At 43.0% G+C, this 15,699-nt stretch overlaps 28 non-coding genes and 1 pseudogene across 28 annotated transcripts; 19 read left to right on the forward strand and 10 right to left on the reverse strand.

The window, feature by feature from the left end:
• The first annotated feature begins 3,131 nt into the window (after positions 1 to 3,131).
• On the forward strand, positions 3,132 to 3,204 carry Trnav-cac. The gene has a single exon. It is a non-coding gene; the product is annotated as a tRNA-Val (tRNA).
• Positions 3,205 to 3,367: 163 nt separating this feature from the next.
• On the reverse strand, positions 3,368 to 3,587 carry LOC124113301. The gene has a single exon (XR_007219193.1). It is a non-coding gene; the product is annotated as a small nucleolar RNA U3 (small nucleolar RNA).
• Positions 3,588 to 4,176: 589 nt separating this feature from the next.
• Positions 4,177 to 4,249, forward strand: Trnav-aac. The gene has a single exon. It is a non-coding gene; the product is annotated as a tRNA-Val (tRNA).
• A 221-nt stretch (positions 4,250 to 4,470) lies between these two features.
• Positions 4,471 to 4,543, forward strand: Trnav-cac. The gene has a single exon. It is a non-coding gene; the product is annotated as a tRNA-Val (tRNA).
• A 163-nt stretch (positions 4,544 to 4,706) lies between these two features.
• On the reverse strand, positions 4,707 to 4,926 carry LOC124113300. The gene has a single exon (XR_006857753.2). It is a non-coding gene; the product is annotated as a small nucleolar RNA U3 (small nucleolar RNA).
• A 589-nt stretch (positions 4,927 to 5,515) lies between these two features.
• On the forward strand, positions 5,516 to 5,588 carry Trnav-aac. The gene has a single exon. It is a non-coding gene; the product is annotated as a tRNA-Val (tRNA).
• A 221-nt stretch (positions 5,589 to 5,809) lies between these two features.
• On the forward strand, positions 5,810 to 5,882 carry Trnav-cac. Its single transcript has one exon. It is a non-coding gene; the product is annotated as a tRNA-Val (tRNA).
• Positions 5,883 to 6,045: 163 nt separating this feature from the next.
• Positions 6,046 to 6,265, reverse strand: LOC124113299. Its single transcript, XR_006857752.2, has one exon. It is a non-coding gene; the product is annotated as a small nucleolar RNA U3 (small nucleolar RNA).
• A 589-nt stretch (positions 6,266 to 6,854) lies between these two features.
• Trnav-aac lies at positions 6,855 to 6,927 on the forward strand. The gene has a single exon. It is a non-coding gene; the product is annotated as a tRNA-Val (tRNA).
• A 221-nt stretch (positions 6,928 to 7,148) lies between these two features.
• Trnav-cac lies at positions 7,149 to 7,221 on the forward strand. Its single transcript has one exon. It is a non-coding gene; the product is annotated as a tRNA-Val (tRNA).
• Positions 7,222 to 7,389: 168 nt separating this feature from the next.
• On the reverse strand, positions 7,390 to 7,576 carry LOC124113297 (annotated as a pseudogene).
• Positions 7,577 to 8,165: 589 nt separating this feature from the next.
• Trnav-aac lies at positions 8,166 to 8,238 on the forward strand. The gene has a single exon. It is a non-coding gene; the product is annotated as a tRNA-Val (tRNA).
• Positions 8,239 to 8,459: 221 nt separating this feature from the next.
• On the forward strand, positions 8,460 to 8,532 carry Trnav-cac. Its single transcript has one exon. It is a non-coding gene; the product is annotated as a tRNA-Val (tRNA).
• Positions 8,533 to 8,695: 163 nt separating this feature from the next.
• Positions 8,696 to 8,916, reverse strand: LOC124113302. Its single transcript, XR_007219168.1, has one exon. It is a non-coding gene; the product is annotated as a small nucleolar RNA U3 (small nucleolar RNA).
• A 589-nt stretch (positions 8,917 to 9,505) lies between these two features.
• On the forward strand, positions 9,506 to 9,578 carry Trnav-aac. The gene has a single exon. It is a non-coding gene; the product is annotated as a tRNA-Val (tRNA).
• Positions 9,579 to 9,799: 221 nt separating this feature from the next.
• Positions 9,800 to 9,872, forward strand: Trnav-cac. Its single transcript has one exon. It is a non-coding gene; the product is annotated as a tRNA-Val (tRNA).
• Positions 9,873 to 10,035: 163 nt separating this feature from the next.
• Positions 10,036 to 10,255, reverse strand: LOC125376332. The gene has a single exon (XR_007219190.1). It is a non-coding gene; the product is annotated as a small nucleolar RNA U3 (small nucleolar RNA).
• Positions 10,256 to 10,844: 589 nt separating this feature from the next.
• Trnav-aac lies at positions 10,845 to 10,917 on the forward strand. Its single transcript has one exon. It is a non-coding gene; the product is annotated as a tRNA-Val (tRNA).
• A 221-nt stretch (positions 10,918 to 11,138) lies between these two features.
• Trnav-cac lies at positions 11,139 to 11,211 on the forward strand. The gene has a single exon. It is a non-coding gene; the product is annotated as a tRNA-Val (tRNA).
• Positions 11,212 to 11,374: 163 nt separating this feature from the next.
• Positions 11,375 to 11,594, reverse strand: LOC125376335. Its single transcript, XR_007219194.1, has one exon. It is a non-coding gene; the product is annotated as a small nucleolar RNA U3 (small nucleolar RNA).
• A 589-nt stretch (positions 11,595 to 12,183) lies between these two features.
• Positions 12,184 to 12,256, forward strand: Trnav-aac. The gene has a single exon. It is a non-coding gene; the product is annotated as a tRNA-Val (tRNA).
• Positions 12,257 to 12,477: 221 nt separating this feature from the next.
• Trnav-cac lies at positions 12,478 to 12,550 on the forward strand. The gene has a single exon. It is a non-coding gene; the product is annotated as a tRNA-Val (tRNA).
• Positions 12,551 to 12,713: 163 nt separating this feature from the next.
• LOC125376313 lies at positions 12,714 to 12,931 on the reverse strand. The gene has a single exon (XR_007219174.1). It is a non-coding gene; the product is annotated as a small nucleolar RNA U3 (small nucleolar RNA).
• A 589-nt stretch (positions 12,932 to 13,520) lies between these two features.
• Trnav-aac lies at positions 13,521 to 13,593 on the forward strand. Its single transcript has one exon. It is a non-coding gene; the product is annotated as a tRNA-Val (tRNA).
• A 221-nt stretch (positions 13,594 to 13,814) lies between these two features.
• Trnav-cac lies at positions 13,815 to 13,887 on the forward strand. The gene has a single exon. It is a non-coding gene; the product is annotated as a tRNA-Val (tRNA).
• A 163-nt stretch (positions 13,888 to 14,050) lies between these two features.
• LOC125376336 lies at positions 14,051 to 14,270 on the reverse strand. The gene has a single exon (XR_007219195.1). It is a non-coding gene; the product is annotated as a small nucleolar RNA U3 (small nucleolar RNA).
• Positions 14,271 to 14,859: 589 nt separating this feature from the next.
• Trnav-aac lies at positions 14,860 to 14,932 on the forward strand. Its single transcript has one exon. It is a non-coding gene; the product is annotated as a tRNA-Val (tRNA).
• Positions 14,933 to 15,153: 221 nt separating this feature from the next.
• On the forward strand, positions 15,154 to 15,226 carry Trnav-cac. The gene has a single exon. It is a non-coding gene; the product is annotated as a tRNA-Val (tRNA).
• A 163-nt stretch (positions 15,227 to 15,389) lies between these two features.
• LOC125376291 lies at positions 15,390 to 15,609 on the reverse strand. Its single transcript, XR_007219151.1, has one exon. It is a non-coding gene; the product is annotated as a small nucleolar RNA U3 (small nucleolar RNA).
• Positions 15,610 to 15,699: the final 90 nt, after the last annotated feature.

Raw genomic sequence — 15,699 nt, forward strand, 5'->3', positions numbered from 1 at the left:
GAAATAGAACAAACTAGACGAAAACGTAAATCAGCCTTCAATAAAGCCAAACGCGACCATAACCACATACCAGTAGCCCACCAACTAAACCACCAGGTCCAAAAACTAGTCAAAATAGCTAAAACCAGAGATTGGAAAAAATTCTGCGAGGGACTAAATAATCGCACAGATGCCAGAACGGTCTGGCGCAAAATCCACGCCGTCAGAGGCCTAAAACGCAACAAAAAAACACCTAGCATAAACAACTCAACGACTCCCAGCGAAAAAGCAAATAACCTGGCAAACCACTTTTCGGCCACAAGTAGCAATAACAACTTCAGCCATAAATTCCAACAAAAACTCAAAGCAGAAACCGAACCTATCCAAGAACCAAACAATAACAACCTAGAAATAAACCAACCCTACACAATAGAAGAACTAAACCACGTACTTCAAAATAGGAAAAAGGGTACAGCCCCAGGCTTAGACTTAACTTCCTACCAAATAATCAAAAAACTCCCCCCCAAACTACTCCAGTCATTACTAAAACTCTATAATCTAATCTATCTAAACGGTCAGGTTCCAACCCCTTGGAAAGAGGCTCTTATTATCCCCATCCCTAAACCCGGTAAACCAACCAACCAAGCAAACTCCTATAGGCCAATATCTCTCACCTCCAACCTATGCAAAGTAATGGAATCCATGGCCAAAAATAGACTCCAACACTACTTAACCCAAAATAATATAATTAACTCAGACCAAAGCGGTTTCACTCCCCGCCGCTCAACCTTAGACAACCTAGCCCGTCTAGAGCAGGACATTAAAACAGGACAACTAAATAAACAATATACTACAGGCATCTTTCTGGATTTTTCCAAAGCTTTCGACATGGTATGGCACAACGGGCTAATCCAAAAACTTAAAAAAATAGGACTAAAAGGTCAAATCGTAAACTACATTCAAAGCTTCCTTAAAAACCGTAAAATCACAGTGGGTATAGACCAGGCCTTGTCGGATCAGTGTCCACTAGAAAACGGCACCCCCCAAGGCAGCATTCTTAGCCCCACACTCTTCAACATAATGATAAACGATCTCTTTGATGGCTTATCCCCTAAAATAAACACTTCAAAATTTGCGGATGACGGAGCCCTCTGGATCCGCTCCAAAAGTATTCTAACATCTCAGGAACTACTACAAAAATCCCTAAACAAAATACAACAATGGGCCGACAAATGGGGCTTCTCCCTAAACTCTGAAAAAACCACAGGAATAGTATTTAAACACAAAAGCATGAGACAGGCCACCCCTACCCTCAAACTAAACAACAAACCAATCCAATTTCAGAAACAAACTAAATTCCTAGGACTAATTTTCGACGAACATCTCTCCTGGGATGCTCACGTCCAAAACCTAACCACCAGATGTAGCAAAGATCTAAACACACTAAGATGTCTAACCGGCTCCAACTGGGGTGCCTCTAAAGATACCCTCCTCAGTCTCTATACATCCCTAATCAGATCCAAACTAGACTACGGCTGTGCCATATACGATACCTTAAACGAAACCTTAACCAAAAAACTAGAGTCAATACAATACCAAGCCCTCAAACTAGTCACACGTACCCAACATGGCACCTCCCTTACTTCACTGCAGGCCCTTACAGGAGAAATGCCACTAAATTTACGTAGGCAACACTTAACACTAAACTTCTGGGCAGCATCTCAATCAAACCCTCTTCTCCAAAACCTTCTAAACCAAAACATACGTCCCCAAAACCAGGCACTAACTAGGAAACACCCTCTACTCACTCCAATATCCCAACGAATAATAAACTACCGTAACGAACACCAAATAGGAAACCAACAACAAAACTGCAAACAATCCAACGTATTCACCCCAAAACTTAAAATCCCCAAAATAGACACATCCTTAGCCAACTCAGTAAACAAACAAACCGACCCAAACATAGCTAAATCCACCTCACTAGCCTACATTCATCAAAACTGGCCAAATTGGTGTCACATCTACACAGATGGATCTGCTGATCCGATCACAAATCACACAGGTTTCGGAGTCCACATAGCCCAACCAAATAGAAATACGCAATCTTTCCGACTCCCTAACAACCAATCCATCTTCACCGCAGAACTTATGGGTATCGCCACGGCCCTCCACAGCCAACACACTAAAAACCAAAAAGAAATCCTTATACTCTCAGACTCACTAAGTGGACTCCAGGCCCTCAAAAGCAAAAATACCAAAAACCGCCCCAAATTAATAAACCAAATTCTCAAAAGCGTAAATAAACTAACAGAGGCAGGCAAAAACATAGTACTCATTTGGATACCAGCCCACGTAGGAATATACGGTAATGAAAACGCCGACAAAGCCGCTAAACAATCCCTAAAAATACCAGAGATAAGCCTTAAGCTACCAATATCTAAAGCAGAGATCAAAAGTATCAATCAACGAAAAATCACCCAAAGATGGCATAGCCTCTATCAAAACACAAACACCCAAATCATAAAAATCCTCAAAAAACCCCTTACCAAACCAAAAATCCTCCATCCCTCCAAAAAAATCGATAGAATAATCACCAAACTCCAAACAGGACACACCAAACTAAATAACCATCTTCTAAAATTAAAAAAACACGCAAACGGGAAGTGTCCACACTGCACTCACCCAGAAACAATAGAACACGCACTCCTACATTGCACCCACTACCTCACCCACCGTACAACACTACAAACCAACCTAAATCTAAATAAAGCTCTTACCCTAGAAGCAATCCTAAACCCTCAAAATAAAATAGAAAACTTCAAAGCCCTAGGCATATACCTAACCAAAACAGACCTAATAAATCGTATCTAAAAATCACCAAACCACCAAACACTAGCATTTAAAACAACAACTCACCTCCACACACTCCCTTAGTCCCAACCACTCCCCCAAGGCATGTCTTCCAAATCTCAAAATTTCCAAATTTTATATAAGCAACCACTAAACCCCCCTCCTTGGTTGCACACCTCTCTTTCCCTTCTATCTCACTAAATGGCCCGGCCAGGCCCGTGTGCGAAATACGCTCCAGTCGGAAAGCGCACGTAAAATCTCCTACTATAAGTAAGTAAGTAAGCCACCAACACAGCTGAGGTTCAGTGGTGTAGTGGTTATCACGTCTGCTTCACACGCAGAAGGCCGCGAGTTGGAGCCTCGCCTGAACCTTGATGTTTTTGCTCTTCTATGAATTGTTATTTTACTTCTCTCTTGCTGGCACACACAGCGTATTGTGTTGACTGTGTCCACTGTTGATTAATTATGAAGTCACGCACAAAGTGTCTATATGAAGTGGCTAATCGACATTTACTTGGAAATATAGATAAGCCAAACCACTCAGAATGCCTCTCTTCCCTCCATCTCTGCCACATGTGACTGAGAGGAACGGTCATCAATAACCAGAGTTACTAGCCTGAGCTGGCACTCACCCTGGTTCGCTTCGCGCTCAGAAAGAGAGGCTGTCTATCGTCCTCGTGGTTTGGTAGACTGTCAGTTTTACCTGAAGTCATGGCGATGCATACTATAGAAATGATCCCTAAAAGTATGATCTTAACTAACATATGGCGGAATTTGTACCTACTTCTTTTCAAAAGGCACGCCAGTGTGGTATGCAACATCATGTAACATTCCTGCTAAATCTTTTGAAAAATCTTCATCAGGTCAATCAGTTACAGACATCGCCACCTCTGTGTACTTAGGATTCATTCCACGTTTGTGATTTGCGAAAAAAACATAGAGAGTACAGATAATGTCAACAGCTGAAGTGGTTTGTACAATGTATATTGTTTGGTGATTACATCGTGGCAGTGGTTATCTCCCATTGACCGTGATTGAGACTGTATGGCTGCTCCTGTGTAAACTGTCCAGTTGAGAGAAGTTGGTGGGATGTTTGTGAGATAAGACATCAATATACATGGTGTTAACTGTCTAGTTGAGAGAAGCTGGTGGGAAGTTTGTGAGATAAGACATCATTACACCTTAATTAGCCCCCTGATCGTGATCCAATACGTTTCCAGTCATGTTTCAATGATACAAAGTCCTGATATTGGAAATGATGGAACCAGTAAGAGGAAATGCCGTGAGAGAAAAGAAAACATACAATCAATGGTACACGAAAGAGATTCATGTTCCTTTACAGGTGGTTCCGTGGTGTAGTGGTTATCACGTCTGCTTAACACGCAGAAGGCCGCGAGTTCGAGCCTCGCCGGAACCTTACTTTTTGGGGGATTTCCATTCTTTCATGGAATGTATACATCTCTCTTTCTCGGGGAAAAACCTACCACCAGCGAAGGGGGCTTGTTACTTCTTAATGTTTTGTTTCTTGTCGCCTTTTACACATGTACACCACTCCTCAGCAGATCCTCAACTTGCCGTGCTCTGTTAGTGTCCGTGGCAGGTATAAGTCTTTACAAACAGTGCCACCAACACAGCTGAGGTTCAGTGGTGTAGTGGTTATCACGTCTGCTTCACACGCAGAAGGCCGCGATTTCGAGCCTCGCCTGAACCTTGATGTTTTTGCTCTTCTATGAATTGTTATTGTACTTCTCTCTTGCTGGCACACACAGCGTATTGTGTTGACTGTGTCCACTGTTGATTAATTATGAAGTCACGCACAAAGTGTCTATATGAAGTGGCTAATCGACATTTACTTGGAAAAATAGATAAGCCAAACCACTCAGAATGCCTCTCTTCCCTCCATCTCTGCCACATGTGACTGAGAGGAACGGTCATCAATAACCAGAGTTACTAGCCTGAGCTGGCACTCACCCTGGTTCGCTTCGCGCTCAGAAAGAGAGGCTGTCTATCGTCCTCGTGGTTTGGTAGACTGTCAGTTTTACCTGAAGTCATGGCGATGCATACTATAGAAATGATCCCTAAAAGTATGATCTTAACTAACATATGGCGGAATTTGTACCTACTTCTTTTCAAAAGGCACGCCAGTGTGGTATGCAACATCATGTAACATTCCTGCTAAATCTTTTGAAAAATCTTCATCAGGTCAATCAGTTACAGACATCGCCACCTCTGTGTACTTAGGATTCATTCCACGTTTGTGATTTGCGAAAAAAACATAGAGAGTACAGATAATGTCAACAGCTGAAGTGGTTTGTACAATGTATATTGTTTGGTGATTACATCGTGGCAGTGGTTATCTCCCATTGACCGTGATTGAGACTGTATGGCTGCTCCTGTGTAAACTGTCCAGTTGAGAGAAGTTGGTGGGATGTTTGTGAGATAAGACATCAATATACATGGTGTTAACTGTCTAGTTGAGAGAAACTGGTGGGAAAATTGTGAGATAAGACATTATTACACCTTAATTAGCCCCCTGATCGTGATCCAATACGTTTCCAGTCATGTTTCAATGATACAAAGTCCTGATATTGGAAATGATGGAACCAGTAAGAGGAAATGCCGTGAGAGAAAAGAAAACATACAATCAATGGTACACGAAAGAGATTCATGTTCCTTTACAGGTGGTTCCGTGGTGTAGTGGTTATCACGTCTGCTTAACACGCAGAAGGCCGCGAGTTCGAGCCTCGCCGGAACCTTACTTTTTGGGGGATTTCCATTATTTCATGGAATGTATACATCTCTCTTTCTCGGGTAAAAACCTACCACCAGCGAAGGGGGCTTGTTACTTCTTAATGTTTTGTTTCTTGTCGCCTTTTACACATGTACACCACCCCTCAGCAGATCCTCAACTTGCCGTGCTCTGTTAGTGTCCGTGGCAGGTATAAGTCTTTACAAACACTGCCACCAACACAGCTGAGGTTCAGTGGTGTAGTGGTTATCACGTCTGCTTCACACGCAGAAGGCCGCGAGTTCGAGCCTCGCCTGAATCTTGATGTTTTTGCTCTTCTATGAATTGTTATTTTACTTCTCTCTTGCTGGCACACACAGCGTATTGTGTTGACTGTGTCCACTGTTGATTAATTATGAAGTCACGCACAAAGTGTCTATATGAAGTGGCTAATCGACATTTACTTGGAAAAATAGATAAGCCAAACCACTCAGAATGCCTCTCTTCCCTCCATCTCTGCCACATGTGACTGAGAGGAACGATCATCAATAACCAGAGTTACTAGCCTGAGCTGGCACTCACCCTGGTTCGCTTCGCGCTCAGAAAGAGAGGCTGTCTATCGTCCTCGTGGTTTGGTAGACTGTCAGTTTTACCTGAAGTCATGGCGATGCATACTATAGAAATGATCCCTAAAAGTATGATCTTAACTAACATATGGCGGAATTTGTACCTACTTCTTTTCAAAAGGCACGCCAGTGTGGTATGCAACATCATGTAACATTCCTGCTAAATCTTTTGAAAAATCTTCATCAGGTCAATCAGTTACAGACATCGCCACCTCTGTGTACTTAGGATTCATTCCACGTTTGTGATTTGCGAAAAAAACATAGAGAGTACAGATAATGTCAACAGCTGAAGTGGTTTGTACAATGTATATTGTTTGGTGATTACATCGTGGCAGTGGTTATCTCCCATTGACCGTGATTGAGACTGTATGGCTGCTCCTGTGTAAACTGTCCAGTTGAGAGAAGTTGGTGGGATGTTTGTGAGATAAGACATCAATATACATGGTGTTAACTGTCTAGTTGAGAGAAGCTGGTGGGAAGATTGTGAGATAAGACATCATTACACCTTAATTAGCCCCCTGATCGTGATCCAATACGTTTCCAGTCATGTTTCAATGATACAAAGTCCTGATATTGGAAATGATGGAACCAGTAAGAGGAAATGCCGTGAGAGAAAAGAAAACATACAATCAATGGTACACGAAAGAGATTCGTGTTCCTTTACAGGTGGTTCCGTGGTGTAGTGGTTATCACGTCTGCTTAACACGCAGAAGGCCGCGAGTTCGATACTCGCCGGAACCTTACTTTTTGGGGGATTTCCATTATTTCATGGAATGTATACATCTCTCTTTCTCGGGGAAAAACCTACCACCAGCGAAGGGGGCTTGTTACTTCTTAATGTTTTGTTTCTTGTCGCCTTTTACACATGTACCCCACCCCTCAGCAGATCCTCAACTTGCCGTGCTCTGTTAGTGTCCGTGGCAGGTATAAGTCTTTACAAACACTGCCACCAACACAGCTGAGGTTCAGTGGTGTAGTGGTTATCACGTCTGCTTCACACGCAGAAGGCCGCGAGTTCGAGCCTCGCCTGAACCTTGATGTTTTTGCTCTTCTATGAATTGTTATTGTACTTCTCTCTTGCTGGCACACACAGCGTATTGTGTTGACTGTGTCCACTGTTGATTAATTATGAAGTCACGCACAAAGTGTCTATATGAAGTGGCTAATCGACATTTACTTGGAAAAATAGATAAGCCAAACCACTCAGAATGCCTCTCTTCCCTCCATCTCTGCCACATGTGACTGAGAGGAACGGTCATCAATAACCAGAGTTACTAGCCTGAGCTGGCACTCACCCTGGTTCGCTTCGCGCTCAGAAAGAGAGACTGTCAGTTTTACCTGAAGTCATGGCGATGCATACTATAGAAATGATCCCTAAAAGTATGATCTTAACTAACATATGGCGGAATTTGTACCTACTTCTTTTCAAAAGGCACGCCAGTGTGGTATGCAACATCATGTAACATTCCTGCTAAATCTTTTGAAAAATCTTCATCAGGTCAATCAGTTACAGACATCGCCACCTCTGTGTACTTAGGATTCATTCCACGTTTGTGATTTGCGAAAAAAACATAGAGAGTACAGATAATGTCAACAGCTGAAGTGGTTTGTACAATGTATATTGTTTGGTGATTACATCGTGGCAGTGGTTATCTCCCATTGACCGTGATTGAGACTGTATGGCTGCTCCTGTGTAAACTGTCCAGTTGAGAGAAGTTGGTGGGATGTTTGTGAGATAAGACATCAATATACATGGTGTTAACTGTCTAGTTGAGAGAAACTGGTGGGAAAATTGTGAGATAAGACATTATTACACCTTAATTAGCCCCCTGATCGTGATCCAATACGTTTCCAGTCATGTTTCAATGATACAAAGTCCTGATATTGGAAATGATGGAACCAGTAAGAGGAAATGCCGTGAGAGAAAAGAAAACATACAATCAATGGTACACGAAAGAGATTCATGTTCCTTTACAGGTGGTTCCGTGGTGTAGTGGTTATCACGTCTGCTTAACACGCAGAAGGCCGCGAGTTCGAGCCTCGCCGGAACCTTACTTTTTGGGGGATTTCCATTATTTCATGGAATGTATACATCTCTCTTTATCGGGGAAAAACCTACCACCAGCGAAGGGGGCTTGTTACTTCTTAATGTTTTGTTTCTTGTCGCCTTTTACACATGTACACCACCCCTCAGCAGATCCTCAACTTGCCGTGCTCTGTTAGTGTCCGTGGCAGGTATAAGTCTTTACAAACACTGCCACCAACACAGCTGAGGTTTAGTGGTGTAGTGGTTATCACGTCTGCTTCACACGCAGAAGGCCGCGAGTTCGAGCCTCGCCTGAACCATGATGTTTTTGCTCTTCTATGAATTGTTATTTTACTTCTCTCTTGCTGGCACACACAGCGTATTGTGTTGACTGTGTCCACAGTTGATTAATTATGAAGTCACGCACAAAGTGTCTATATGAAGTGGCTAATCGACATTTACTTGGAAAAATAGATAAGCCAAACCACTCAGAATGCCTCTCTTCCCTCCATCTCTGCCACATGTGACTGAGAGGAACGGTCATCAATAACCAGAGTTACTAGCCTGAGCTGGCACTCACCCTGGTTCGCTTCGCGCTCAGAAAGAGAGGGCTGTCTATCGTCCTCGTGGTTTGGTAGACTGTCAGTTTTACCTGAAGTCATGGCGATGCATACTATAGAAATGATCCCTAAAAGTATGATCTTAACTAACATATGGCGGAATTTGTACCTACTTCGTTTCAAAAGGCACGCCAGTGTGGTATGCAACATCATGTAACATTCCTGCTAAATCTTTTGAAAAATCTTCATCAGGTCAATCAGTTACAGACATCGCCACCTCTGTGTACTTAGGATTCATTCCACGTTTGTGATTTACGAAAAAAACATAGAGAGTACAGATAATGTCAACAGCTGAAGTGGTTTGTACAATGTATATTGTTTGGTGATTACATCGTGGCAATGGTTATCTCCCATTGACCGTGATTTAGACTGTATGGCTGCTCCTGTGTAAACTGTCCAGTTGAGAGAAGTTGGTGGGATGTTTGTGAGATAAGACATCAATATACATGGTGTTAACTGTCTAGTTGAGAGAAGCTGGTGGGAAGTTTGTGAGATAAGACATCATTACACCTTAATTAGCCCCCTGATCGTGATCCAATACGTTTCCAGTCATGTTTCAATGATACAAAGTCCTGATATTGGAAATGATGGAACCAGTAAGAGGAAATGCCGTGAGAGAAAAGAAAACATACAATCAATGGTACACGAAAGAGATTCATGTTCCTTTACAGGTGGTTCCGTGGTGTAGTGGTTATCACGTCTGCTTAACACGCAGAAGGCCGCGAGTTCGAGCCTCGCCGGAACCTTACTTTTTGGGGGATTTCCATTATTTCATGGAATGTATACATCTCTCTTTCTCGGGGAAAAACCTACCACCAGCGAAGGGGGCTTGTTACTTCTTAATGTTTTGTTTCTTGTCGCCTTTTACACATGTACACCACCCCTCAGCAGATCCTCAACTTGCCGTGCTCTGTTAGTGTCCGTGGCAGGTATAAGTCTTTACAAACACTGCCACCAACACAGCTGAGGTTCAGTGGTGTAGTGGTTATCACGTCTGCTTCACACGCAGAAGGCCGCGAGTTCGAGCCTCGCCTGAACCTTGATGTTTTTGCTCTTCTATGAATTGTTATTTTACTTCTCTCTTGCTGGCACACACAGCGTATTGTGTTGACTGTGTCCACTGTTGATTAATTATGAAGTCACGCACAAAGTGTCTATATGAAGTGGCTAATCGACATTTACTTGGAAAAATAGATAAGCCAAACCACTCAGAATGCCTCTCTTCCCTCCATCTCTGCCACATGTGACTGAGAGGAACGATCATCAATAACCAGAGTTACTAGCCTGAGCTGGCACTCACCCTGGTTCGCTTCGCGCTCAGAAAGAGAGGCTGTCTATCGTCCTCGTGGTTTGGTAGACTGTCAGTTTTACCTGAAGTCATGGCGATGCATACTATAGAAATGATCCCTAAAAGTATGATCTTAACTAACATATGGCGGAATTTGTACCTACTTCTTTTCAAAAGGCACGCCAGTGTGGTATGCAACATCATGTAACATTCCTGCTAAATCTTTTGAAAAATCTTCATCAGGTCAATCAGTTACAGACATCGCCACCTCTGTGTACTTAGGATTCATTCCACGTTTGTGATTTGCGAAAAAAACATAGAGAGTACAGATAATGTCAACAGCTGAAGTGGTTTGTACAATGTATATTGTTTGGTGATTACATCGTGGCAGTGGTTATCTCCCATTGACCGTGATTGAGACTGTATGGCTGCTCCTGTGTAAACTGTCCAGTTGAGAGAAGTTGGTGGGATGTTTGTGAGATAAGACATCAATATACATGGTGTTAACTGTCTAGTTGAGAGAAGCTGGTGGGAAGATTGTGAGATAAGACATCATTACACCTTAATTAGCCCCCTGATCGTGATCCAATACGTTTCCAGTCATGTTTCAATGATACAAAGTCCTGATATTGGAAATGATGGAACCAGTAAGAGGAAATGCCGTGAGAGAAAAGAAAACATACAATCAATGGTACACGAAAGAGATTCATGTTCCTTTACAGGTGGTTCCGTGGTGTAGTGGTTATCACGTCTGCTTAACACGCAGAAGGCCGCGAGTTCGATACTCGCCGGAACCTTACTTTTGGGGGGATTTCCATTATTTCATGGAATGTATACATCTCTCTTTCTCGGGGAAAAACCTACCACCAGCGAAGGGGGCTTGTTACTTCTTAATGTTTTGTTTCTTGTCGCCTTTTACACATGTACACCACCCCTCAGCAGATCCTCAACTTGCCGTGCTCTGTTAGTGTCCGTGGCAGGTATAAGTCTTTACAAACACTGCCACCAACACAGCTGAGGTTCAGTGGTGTAGTGGTTATCACGTCTGCTTCACACGCAGAAGGCCGCGAGTTCGAGCCTCGCCTGAACCTTGATGTTTTTGCTCTTCTATGAATTGTTATTTTACTTCTCTCTTGCTGGCACACACAGCGTATTGGGTTGACTGTGTCCACTGTTGATTAATTATGAAGTCACGCACAAAGTGTCTATATGAAGTGGCTAATCGACATTTACTTGGAAAAATAGATAAGCCAAACCACTCAGAATGCCTCTCTTCCCTCCATCTCTGCCACATGTGACTGAGAGGAACGGTCATCAATAACCAGAGTTACTAGCCTGAGCTGGCACTCACCCTGGTTCGCTTCGCGCTCAGAAAGAGAGGCTGTCTATCGTCCTCGTGGTTTGGTAGACTGTCAGTTTTACCTGAAGTCATGGCGATGCATACTATAGAAATGATCCCTAAAAGTATGATCTTAACTAACATATGGCGGAATTTGTACCTACTTCTTTTCAAAAGGCACGCCAGTGTGGTATGCAACATCATGTAACATTCCTGCTAAATCTTTTGAAAAATCTTCATCAGGTCAATCAGTTACAGACATCGCCACCTCTGTGTACTTAGGATTCATTCCACGTTTGTGATTTGCGAAAAAAACATAGAGAGTACAGATAATGTCAACAGCTGAAGTGGTTTGTACAATGTATATTGTTTGGTGATTACATCGTGGCAGTGGTTATCTCCCATTGACCGTGATTGAGACTGTATGGCTGCTCCTGTGTAAACTGTCCAGTTGAGAGAAGTTGGTGGGATGTTTGTGAGATAAGACATCAATATACATGGTGTTAACTGTCTAGTTGAGAGAAACTGGTGGGAAGATTGTGAGATAAGACATCATTACACCTTAATTAGCCCCCTGATCGTGATCCAATACGTTTCCAGTCATGTTTCAATGATACAAAGTCCTGATATTGGAAATGATGGAACCAGTAAGAGGAAATGCCGTGAGAGAAAAGAAAACATACAATCAATGGTACACGAAAGAAATTCATGTTCCTTTACAGGTGGTTCCGTGGTGTAGTGGTTATCACGTCTGCTTAACACGCAGAAGGCCGCGAGTTCGAGCCTCGCCGGAACCTTACTTTTTGGGGGATTTCCATTATTTCATGGAATGTATACATCTCTCTTTCTCGGGGAAAAACCTACCACCAGCGAAGGGGGCTTGTTACTTCTTAATGTTTTGTTTCTTGTCGCCTTTTACACATGTACACCACCCCTCAGCAGATCCTCAACTTGCCGTGCTCTGTTAGTGCCCGTGGCAGGTATAAGTCTTTACAAACACTGCCACCAAAACAGCTGAGGTTCAGTGGTGTAGTGGTTATCACGTCTGCTTCACACGCAGAAGGCCGCGAGTTCGAGCCTCGCCTGAACCTTGATGTTTTTGCTCTTCTATGAATTGTTATTTTACTTCTCTCTTGCTGGCACACACAGCGTATTGTGTTGACTGTGTCCACTGTTGATTAATTATGAAGTCACGCACAAAGTGTCTATATGAAGTGGCTAATCGACATTTACTTGGAAAAATAGATAAGCCAAACCACTCAGAATGCCTCTCTTCCCTCCATCTCTGCCACATGTGACTGAGAGGAACGGTCATCAATAACCAGAGTTACTAGCCTGAGCTGGCACTCCCCCTGGTTCGCTTCGCGCTCAGAAAGAGGCTGTCTATCGTCCTCGTGATTTTGTATTCTGTCAGTTTTACCTGAAGTCATGGCGATGCATACTATAGAAATGATCCCTAAAAGTATGATCTTAACTAACATATGGCGGAATTTGTACCTACTTCTTTTCAAAAGGCACGCCAGTGTGGTATGCAACATCATGTAACATTCCTGCTAAATCTTTTGAAAAATCTTCATCAGGTCAATCAGTTACAGACATCGCCACCTCTGTGTACTTAGGATTCATTCCACGTTTGTGATTTGCGAAAAAAACATAGAGAGTACAGATAATGTCAACAGCTGAAGTGGTTTGTACAATGTATATTGTTTGGTGATTACATCGTGGCAGTGGTTATCTCCCATTGACCGTGATTGAGACTGTATGGCTGCTCCTGTGTAAACTGTCCAGTTGAGAGAAGTTGGTGGGATGTTTGTGAGATAAGACATCAATATACATGGTGTTAACTGTCTAGTTGAGAGAAGCTGGTGGGAAGTTTGTGAGATAAGACATCATTACACCTTAATTAGCCCCCTGATCGTGATCCAATACGTTTCCAGTCATGTTTCAATGATACAAAGTCCTGATATTGGAAATGATGGAACCAGTAAGAGGAAATGCCGTGAGAGAAAAGAAAACATACAATCAATGGTACACGAAAGAAATTCATGTTCCTTTACAGGTGGTTCCGTGGTGTAGTGGTTATCACGTCTGCTTAACACGCACAAGGCCGCGGGTTCGAGCCTCGCCGGAACCTTACTTTTTGGGGGATTTCCATTATTTCATGGAATGTATACATCTCTCTTTCTCGGGGAAAAACCTACCACCAGCGAAGGGGGCTTGTTACTTCTTAATGTTTTGTTTCTTGTCGCCTTTTACACATGTACACCACCCCTCAGCAGATCCTCAACTTGCCGTGCTCTGTTAGTGTCCGTGGCAGGTATAAGTCTTTACAAACACTGCCACCAACACAGCTGAGGTTCAGTGGTGTAGTGGTTATCACGTCTGCTTCACACGCAGAAGGCCGCGAGTTCGAGCCTCGCCTGAACCTTGATGTTTTTGCTCTTCTATGAATTGTTATTTTACTTCTCTCTTGCTGGCACACGCAGCGTATTGTGTTGACTGTGTCCACTGTTGATTAATTATGAAGTCACGCACAAAGTGTCTATATGAAGTGGCTAATCGACATTTACTTGGAAAAATAGATAAGCCAAACCACTCAGAATGCCTCTCTTCCCTCCATCTCTGCCACATGTGACTGAGAGGAACGGTCATCAATAACCAGAGTTACTAGCCTGAGCTGGCACTCACCCTGGTTCGCTTCGCGCTCAGAAAGAGAGGCTGTCTATCGTCCTCGTGGTTTGGTAGACTGTCAGTTTTACCTGAAGTCATGGCGATGCATACTATAGAAATGATCCCTAAAAGTATGATCTTAACTAACATATGGCGGAATTTGTACCTACTTCTTTTCAAAAGGCACGCCAGTGTGGTATGCAACATCATGTAACATTCCTGCTAAATCTTTTGAAAAATCTTCATCAGGTCAATCAGTTACAGACATCGCCACCTCTGTGTACTTAGGATTCATTCCACGTTTGTGATTTGCGAAAAAAACATAGAGAGTACAGATAATGTCAACAGCTGAAGTGGTTTGTACAATGTATATTGTTTGGTGATTACATCGTGGCAGTGGTTATCTCCCATTGACCGTGATTGAGACTGTATGGCTGCTCCTGTGTAAACTGTCCAGTTGAGAGAAGTTGGTGGGATGTTTGTGAGATAAGACATCAATATACATGGTGTTAACTGTCTAGTTGAGAGAAGCTGGTGGGAAGTTTGTGAGATAAGACATCATTACACCTTAATTAGCCCCCTGATCGTGATCCAATACGTTTCCAGTCATGTTTCAATGATACAAAGTCCTGATATTGGAAATGATGGAACCAGTAAGAGGAAATGCCGTGAGAGAAAAGAAAACATACAATCAATGGTACACGAAAGAAATTCATGTTCCTTTACAGGTGGTTCCGTGGTGTAGTGGTTATCACGTCTGCTTAACACGCAAAAGGCCGCGGGTTCGAGCCTCGCCGGAACCTTACTTTTTGGGGGATTTCCATTATTTCATGGAATGTATACATCTCTCTTTCTCGGGGAAAAACCTACCACCAGCGAAGGGGGCTTGTTACTTCTTAATGTTTTGTTTCTTGTCGCCTTTTACACATGTACACCACCCCTCAGCAGATCCTCAACTTGCCGTGCTCTGTTAGTGTCCGTGGCAGGTATAAGTCTTTACAAACACTGCCACCAACACAGCTGAGGTTCAGTGGTGTAGTGGTTATCACGTCTGCTTCACACGCAGAAGGCCGCGAGTTCGAGCCTCGCCTGAACCTTGATGTTTTTGCTCTTCTATGAATTGTTATTTTACTTCTCTCTTGCTGGCACACGCAGCGTATTGTGTTGACTGTGTCCACTGTTGATTAATTATGAAGTCACGCACAAAGTGTCTATATGAAGTGGCTAATCGACATTTACTTGGAAAAATAGATAAGCCAAACCACTCAGAATGCCTCTCTTCCCTCCATCTCTGCCACATGTGACTGAGAGGAACGGTCATCAATAACCAGTGTTACTAGCCTGAGCTGGCACTCACCCTGGTTCGCTTCGCGCTCAGAAAGAGAGGCTGTCTATCGTCCTCGTGGTTTGGTAGACTGTCAGTTTTACCTGAAGTCATGGCGATGCATACTATAGAAATGATCCCTAAAAGTATGATCTTAACTAACATATGGCGGAATTTGTACCTACTTCTTTTCAAAAGGCACGCCAGTGTGGTATGCAACATCATGTAACATTCCTGCTAAATCTT

This window comes from Haliotis rufescens, unplaced genomic scaffold (genome assembly GCF_023055435.1).
Source record: "Haliotis rufescens isolate VD_foot unplaced genomic scaffold, xgHalRufe1.0.p SCAF_7, whole genome shotgun sequence".
NCBI lineage: Eukaryota > Metazoa > Mollusca > Gastropoda > Lepetellida > Haliotidae > Haliotis > Haliotis rufescens.